This window comes from Paramisgurnus dabryanus, chromosome 23 (genome assembly GCF_030506205.2).
Source record: "Paramisgurnus dabryanus chromosome 23, PD_genome_1.1, whole genome shotgun sequence".
NCBI classification, from domain to species: domain Eukaryota; kingdom Metazoa; phylum Chordata; class Actinopteri; order Cypriniformes; family Cobitidae; genus Paramisgurnus; species Paramisgurnus dabryanus.
The window spans coordinates 5,753,751-5,762,710 of record NC_133359.1 but is presented as its reverse complement, the minus strand read 5'-3'; the positions used below and the strand labels follow the sequence as shown (position 1 = coordinate 5,762,710).

The 8,960-nt window shown below is 36.8% G+C and overlaps 1 protein-coding gene across 1 annotated transcript in view; it reads left to right on the top strand.

The window, feature by feature from the left end:
* Positions 1-816: 816 nt before the first annotated feature.
* The window catches only part of rassf8a (Ras association domain family member 8a), a 32,011-nt gene continuing 23,867 nt past the window's right edge, over positions 817-8,960 (top strand). Inside the window, exon 1 of the mRNA XM_065292191.1 lies at positions 817-1,072. The gene's annotated coding sequence lies outside the window, so the exon portion shown is untranslated. The remainder of the gene's footprint in view (positions 1,073-8,960) is intronic.

Genomic DNA, 8,960 nt, shown 5'->3' with positions numbered 1-8,960 from the left:
TTTGTTTCAGGCTGTAAACTGTGTTATATAACATCCACGTCGATTTTTTTTTTTTTTAATTTCTTGTAGAACTTACATTTACTTATATATTTTTTTCTATTTCTAACACAGTCATTATTAAATGTTAAATAAACAAAATTTCGCTGGACCTGTTCAATGCTATTACTTGTTCCATTTTCAACATATAAAAAGTATGTGTGATTTTAGGGTACCACATGGGGAAATCCTACAAATAGGTTAGCAGGTAAAAACTTGTTGTCCCAGGATGGACAGATACGACGTTTCATATTTTAACTCTTCACTGTGTATTTTCAATTCAATGACTGTTAAAATCATTATAACTGTGAAATATTATCCCAGCCGCTGGCACGTGCTTGATGCTGTTTTTCTCAACGCTGTTCAAATCGTACTAATCGGTAGATTACTGTGTACGGATTCCTTTAGAACGATTTATAACTCCGTGACTGATTCATGTTATAGATACGAATCTTTGGAATTTATATACGTAAGTTCCTGCAATAGTTATCATACAATAAATCTTATTGCATAAGATTTTTTTGATTGAAAAATTATTACTTTAAATATACAGGCTTGGCTTTCTGAGCCTCAAGCTACTTCCCTTGCAGGAAGACAACTTTTGTTTAAAAAAAAAAACTTTTGCCGTCCAAACAAGACCCGCCTGCAGCTAGAGGGTGGGCTTACAGCACAACGCAAATGTGATTGGACAGTTTAAAAGTCATTCACTTAGCTGTACCAATGAATGCAGAGAGTGATAGGGTTGGGGGCGGGCCGTGTCGGGTGGGTAAAAGCGGGGTCTGTGATTGTGAGGGAGATCAGATGGTTGTATTTTCCACATCGGATCGACAGCTCAACGTGAAAAGTTTTTCTGTGGGGCAGTGAACAGATGAATTTCGCTCATTCTGTGTAGAAAAGAAAGAATTTTAAGAACTCATACTTTAACTTTTTTGAGGAGCTCTCGTGTTACCGTATTGCACAAACTTTGGTCATTGTGGCATCGGCTCGGACAAATCTGGGCAAAATTGGATTCTTTCTTCTGCTTTTATAAAGACAGGTAAGACACGATTTGCCACCTAAAAGTTATCAAAAATAACACCAATTCGGTTTTAACATCACACGTTAAAATATTCACATTTGAATGATTAACCTTTAAAACCTTTAAGCAGAAGAAATAATGGATTAACTAACTTAAATAAAAAGCATTGATGCAATGTATTGTGATTTATTTATTTTACTAGTTGAATAGGGGTGTCGTAAGGTTTGAGTTTTATATACTTGGAAATAGTTCAAATATGTTCTTTACTTGCATCACAATTTTCATTTGATCTTTGAGAAATACAGTGTATGTGGTGGCGTTGATACCCAATGTTATGCATTATACCTAAATAGGTGTTGTAATTTAAGGCTATAGATTATGTATTTAGTCTTTTACTTTATTCTTTCATCGTCATGTACTTACGTTTACATTTTGTATGAAGGAAAGCATTAATCATTGTATTTAAATATTCTTATGTGGTACATCTGCAATAGTTGTTAATGCAAAAACACATTTTTTATTCTGCAAGTAGAAACAGCAAGTAGTTGTCATGCATAGAAAGCTATTTGAGAAATTCACTGACATTAGTAGATATTGTTGATATTTTTTGGTTATCCTATTATGCCATATTGTATACAGTACACGTTTTCAGATTAATGTTTATTGTTTATAGTTTACTTAAACATTTCAAAGAGCAAATTGCATTTCTATAGTGTCTTTCATTAATGCTCAAAAAGTATCTACGTAGTGGTTATGCATAAGTGCTTTATTGAAAGTACTGAGAAGATGGATTATTAATAAACAACTTGTTCACGTCGACACTTCATCCAATACCTCCCTAACTCAGTTTTTGGCCGTTTCTTCAAAGCTAGCTTGGTGATCACAACCGTGGCAAAAGAACAAAGACAGCATTATATATCCAGCTAAACGTGCCATCCAGATGTTAGGAGCAATCCTGCCATTCTCAGTGTCCTAACTTGGGGTGTGGAGGTGGGTTTTGGGGGGTGTAGCTATTCTGAAGTTTATTTAAGCACCTCAGCTTAGAGAAAGTTTTAACAATACAGCCCTTGCTGCTCCTGACGTTAAAAACCACAGTAGGTAGTCTGTTCTTGCCATCTTGTTTTTGGACTTCCTTAGAGGGAACTTTGTTTAAAACTTGGCATGGCTTTGTATAGTTCCTCAAACTTTTTGTTCGCCTGTTACCTTCCATGAAAGCTTCGCATTGTGCTCTTTGAAGCCAAATGTGCCAGTCTTTGTGAAAGAATCAAGCATAGCAAAGTACATTGAGGAGACCAAATGGACCTCACTTTCCTCCAAATGTTCTGTACCTAAGGTTTGTGTTTTTCTGGGGTGGGGAAAGAAGGTTTGTTTTTCTTCCTTTGTCCCGCCAGCTGGGAGGTTTGGTAAGGACAAGGATCTCCTCTATGTTTAGCTGATGGGAGGTCCAGTGTGATCGTGCTCTTGCAGTGGTGTTGTTCGCCAACTTTGGGTTTGATTCGCACCTGCATTTTCCTTCAGGAATCAAAGTACAAAATACTCTACATGCACGTACGTTTATTGTAATTTTTTGCCCAGTTTTGTGTTTAAAGTCTCCATGAAATCAAAATTGATGTTGTTTGGCCTTTAGTGTGAGTATGTTAGCCTTAAAGGGAAAGTTCACCCAAAACTGAAATAAGTCATAAGACCTCCGTTCATCTCGGAACACAGTTTAAGGTGTTTTAGATTTAGTCCGAGAGCTTGTTGACCCTTCATTGAAAATCTACCTACGGTATACTGTCCATGTCCAGAAAGGTAATAAAAACATCATCATGTGACATTAGTCGGTCAGTTAGAATGTGTTGAAGCATCGAAAATACATTTTGGTCCAAAAATAACCAAAATTACGACTTTATTCAGCATTGATTTCTCTTCTGCGTCTGTTGTGAAGCGCATGCATGAGACTAAAGTCACGTGACTGCAGTGACGCGGATGACGTGTTATCCTAAGGTTTTTTTCAAACTGACACCGTGCGTCTCCCTCAGACTGTAAACGAAGCCCGGGTTCACAAAAAAAAAACAGCTGGGGCGAACCAGATAACACGTCAGACGCGTCATACGTCATCCGCGTCACTGCAGTCACGTGACTTTAGTCTCGCAATGCGCTTTACAACAGACACAGAAGAGAAGACAGTGCTGAATAAAGTCGTAATTTTTGTTATTTTTTTTAGACAAATGTATTTTTGATGCTTCAACACATTATAACTGACCCACTGATGTCACATGGACTACTTTGATGATGTTTTTATTACCTTTCTGGACATGGACAGTATACCGTACGTAGATTTTCAATGAAGGGTCAACAAGCTCTCGGACTAAATATAAAACAATCTTAAACTGTGTTCAGCAGATGAACGGAGGTCTTACAAGTTTGGAACGACATTAATGACATTATTTTCATTTTGGGGTGAACTATCTCTTTAAGGATATCTAAAAACGAGTGTGCTTCAAAACATTGACAAAATTTACTATTTGGAAGATACTAGGGATGCTCATATCAGTTAATTTTCCCGACCGACAACCGTAGCTTCTAAACCGAACATTAACCGTTTATGGAAGGTATTTTTGGACTTTTTTAAATTAATTAATTAAATTATAAAATAATTAATTAAATTATAAAATAAAAAATAAAATCGCAAAATATGTCCCAAATTTGAAAGTGAAATGCTAAAATAAAAACTAAAACATTATATTAAATTATTTCATTTTCATTTTTAACGTGATGAAGCATCATTCCGGCCAAATTGAAAAATTAAATTAAATTGATGATTTGACATTTCATTTTCAATATAATCTTGAGTCAAGACAGACAATATTAAAATAAAAAGGCAAGCTTGAAAAGGAATCTGTAAATAATTTTTTTTAAAGGCTTTTTATTCATGCCCAAGCAATAATAGGGACAAAATCAAAATGTAAAGTTCAGTTTTAATTCTATGTTCTGTTTTTCTTTTTCATTTTCATTTTAATTTTCGTGTTCACTTTTATTTTCAACTTGTATGCAAATTCAATGTTAATCAGTGGGTGGGGTTTACTTGCTAAAAAAAAAAAATGGGATTGGCTGAAGTGTTGCCAACTCAGCGACTGTGTTGCTTCCCAACTTAGCGACCTTATTGCTACATCTAGCGACTTTTAAACCCATTTAGACAAACTTAGCGACTGTTTGGATGAATCTTAGCTTCATATCTGCACATATAGGCTACTGTGTCGCTTGTACCGGCCCACGATTGCTGGGTGGCGCGGTCACGGTGAAATGTGCGCCTGGCGTCTACCCTCTGTGCATTTTCTGAGCAGTGAACAATTTAGACGGTACGAACTGACGCGTGGATGAGATTCGCATGCATTGTTTACATTTCAAACACTAAAAGTGTCTGGTCCGCTGTTATGTATATTTTCACACATCTGATCCAGTGAGGCGTCAGTTTAACGAGCTGAAGACATACACCGACCAGTCACTTACTTTTATATGAACATTATCTGTTTATTCAGCCTATCTGTTGTCTTTACAAGTATCGTATCAGGACTTGCGTCCTCTGTGAAATGCAAGTCTTTCAGGGTCTACCCTGTACACTGCACTGGACACAACATACAGTTCTGACCATAGCTGAAGCAAGCACATAAAGGCTGTGACGATAACGCGTTACTGCATCACCGCAGTAGCCGTTTCACATGGTACGCGGCAACCGCGAGTGTTTAGTTCTTTTTCAAAAGGAGACGTGCGGAAAGCGGCAAAACGGGGGCGGTTACAGAGGGGAAGCGGAGTTGGTCCACACGCCTTGCTCGTGCACCCAAAATCCTATTCCTTCTCCGGACATGGTACTTCATGACAGGCACCCTTGAAGATAAACATATTTGCACTAAATGCTGCACAAAACGCTTCCAATACAAGAGAAAAGCTGAAGCCGCTCGGCGATTTTGCCGCTTACCGCGTACGGCCATACGTGAGATGCCAGCTGCGGTGATGTCACGGCCGCAACCTTCTTAAACATGAAGCGTGTCATGCACAGGTGCTCTGATTTCTTGAACGGTACAGACTCACTCCCTGGTTTTAAACCCCTGCGCGAATAACATCATCTCTGCAAGGAAATGTCAGTGCAATGCAAGTTCATGTGCAAGGAGTCCGAGCCACGCGCATTATTTCTCGTTCAAGGAGAAGCAGGCACTGTGTGTTGGTGATGATAATAATAGCATAATAATAATTTTAAACTATAATGGGCAAACATGACAACTATCGTTATGAAGGCAGGTGAGCGCTTACCGACAGCGCGACTCGTTATTTGGTTGAATGCTGTGTTTATATCTGGAGCTGCTGTAAGTGAATTTCTCCAGCTCGGGTTAAAAAAAAGTCTTATCTTCTTGATGATGTAAATGGACAGCTGAAATTGAAAGCATTGATTGGAGTATCCATAAGTTTTGCGCAGTTATTTACGGAATGATGCAATAGGCTATTTCGTTTTGTATCCACTTTGAAAAAATCGAATTAAACATACTAATCATAATAACATTATAATAAACTATTTATTTTCGATATCTTTTGAGTTTAATATCAATTATGGAACCGTTTTTGTCATTGTTTTTAACCCATTTTTTGTACAATAAATTATTCAGCGTTTCAACTAGTTTGGAGAAGTGCGTTACTATCCACGGAAAGTTAACCGAAAAACAATGTCTAAAGAAATAGGAATCAGGTTTTGCACAACTCACCAGAAACAATCTTAAACTGCATATTCTTTCTACAGCTTTTCAGGTTGTTATTCTATGAAATGTATTGTATAAAATGGGCTATAAACGGTGACATAAAAGTTCTATAATCAATAGTATATTCAAAAGATATAAAAAACAAAAGTTAACATAAAGAAATACATATTATTTCATGCTGTTATTGCTAATATAATTTGTCGTTTTAATAATATATAAGATTACTGCTTTCCTGGGGTGGGTTGTTGTGCTGTAACCGCGTGATTTTGTTGCTTCTTCACCGCGGTAAAACAAAATCCTGTACGGTCACAGCCCTACTCACAAATCAGCGTAACACATGAGGATGAAGGGTTTAAATTGGGCCGAAGCTGAGCCCCGTCACAAAGGCTGAAGGTCGTTCTGTACCAGTGTGCCCGCTGCAAAAGTAAGTGACGTGTCTATGTATGTCCATTCTCATGAAATGCATACAAATAACACGCAGTGTGATTATCGTGCTATACATAAGCCAAATTCCAATTTTGCGAGCATATGATACGCCAATACTTTCCGGAATTTGGCATATGTATTGCACGATAATCACACTGTGCTATGTGTATGCATTTGATGAGAATGACTGACGCCTCACCGGATCAAATGTGTGAAAATACGCACATATATAACAATGGACCAGCCCCTTTTTATTGTTTGTTCCTCCTTTGACATGTAAACAATGTTCGCGATTCTCATCCACGCGTCAGCTCGTACAGTCTAATATGTTGCTGCTCAGCATGTACAGAGACACCAGACGCGCATTTCCCCCGAGACAGCGCCACCCAGCACTCGTGGGCCAGTACAAGCGACACAGTAGCTTCTCTGTACAGATGTGAAGCTAGGATTAATCCAAACAGTCGCTAAGTTTGTCTAAATGGGTCTAAAAGTCGCTAGATGTAGCAATAAAGTCGCTAAGTTGGCAAAACAGTCGCTGACTTGGCAACACTGCTTCACATATCTATGCTGCTTCAGCCAATCCCCTTTTTATGAGCAAGTAAACCCCACCCACTGATTAACATTGAATTTGCATACAAGTTGAAAACGAAAATGAAAATGAAAACGAAAATGAAAAAGAAAATGAAAACCAATAAATAAAAGAGAACATAAAATTAAAACTGAACTTTATTTTAATTTTGTCCCTATTATTGCTTGGGCATGAATAAAAAGCCCTTAAAAAAAAATATTTACAGATTCCTTTTCAAGCTTGCCTTTTTATTTTAATATTGTCAGTCTTGACTCAAGATTATATTGAAAATGAAATGTGAAATCATCAATTTAATTTAATTTTTCAATTTGGCCAGGATAATGCTTCATCACGTTAAAAATGAAAAATAAATAATTTAATATAATGTTTAAATTTTTATTTTAGCATTTCATTTTCAAATTTGGGACATATTTTGCGATTTTATTTTTTATTTTATAATTTAATTAATTATTTTATAATTTAATTAATTATTTTATAATTTAATTAATTAATTTAAAAAAGACCAAAAAAACCTTCCATAACCGTTAACTTATAAGATTTTAATATGAAATTGTCATTGAGTAAAAATACAGTTGACGGTTGTCTGTGAACTAGTAAAAACAAAAGATTTAATTTGAACGTGCAAACAGCAGCGACAGATCAACAACAGAACCAGGATTCATACATTATCAGATATTCATCATAACATTACTTTATTAAAAAGCATGTGATCGGTTCAGAGGATTAAAATCCAAAAAGGGCAGATTGTCTCCGTTTCATCTACCACAGTGATCATTTCTAAAGCAGGATGCTTTTCAGAAAGTTTTGCTTTTGCGTCATCTTTCTCCATTTGTGCAAAAAGAGAGATGTTTATGGACAGGGTCAGAGGCCATCAGCAAACGTCTGTCCGGATGTGCGCGAGACGGACCGCGTCATCTTGCGCGGACACGCGCGCATCTCCGCTCAGCTTCCAAACACACATACAAATTATTTCTCATACAAATTATTACTTTATCAGACCGTCAGGGCAGCAATAATTTGTGTCATTTACAGGACATTCACAAATTAAAGATAGAAAAGTGGCGAAATGTCTGTCGGCTCATGACGACACGCACCATGTATTAACAAATATTTTTTTTATTTTAACTGATAATGTTAATCGGTCATAAATTCTTACCTTCAGTTAACGGTTAAACGGTCAATGTGAGCATCCCTAGAAGATACATAGTCGCTAAGATGGATCCACGATTTTCATGACATCATTCTGCACTTCAGCTTCTCATCAGATTCCAGGCTATGATTTAAACTAAACGCTATTGGCTGTTTTAAAAGTGGGAGGAGACACTTAATGTTGTTGTTGTTAATATGGCCACACCATAATTTCTTGTCTCAATGGAAGTTACGTCAACGTGTTGATGAAAGCGACACTTTAGTGAGTATTTAAATTAAATTCCTTCAGATGTATTTACGAAACAATAGCCAAAATACTATGTCATTATTTTGGTTTGTCATATTTTTCTCAAACTAAAATACCAGTTTATTGTTGTAGTACTTTTATGTTTAGTCAATGGCAACTGAGATTCACAATGGAGCTGCTTGGGATAACAAATTCCTAGATCTTTCAACAGAATGAACATATGGTCTTAAATTAGAAAGCAGAGTTTATCCCAGAATATGAGAAAAACAACACACCCCACTGTTCCTCTGATTCACAAAACACCTATTTTAGTGTTAGTATCGAGCCAAGAATGCAAAACAACATAAACCCACCAGTGAAATAAACCACACATGATGACAGTAAATGAGTCTAAGAGTCATTGTTGGTCTGCTGATCAGAGAAGGCTGGAAATGTCTTATCTCATTCAGGGCTTAGTGACTGCTCAGCTGTGTGGAATGTGTAACCTCAATGTTATCAGTTTCCACCCTGTAAAATCAAGGCCCGTGTCTTCAGATAACCTTCTGCATGTTTGTAAGGCTCAACAATGGCTCAGTCACTAGTTAGTTTAACAGTGATCTCTGAATTTGAACCCTTAAAGGGGACATTTCGCAAGACTTTTAAGATGTCAAATAAATCTTTGGTGTCTCCAAAGTATGTGAAGTTCTAGCTCAAAATACCCGGCAGATCATTTTTTATTTTTAAATGCAAATGAGGCGATCTCTGCACTAAATGGGAGTGCCATGG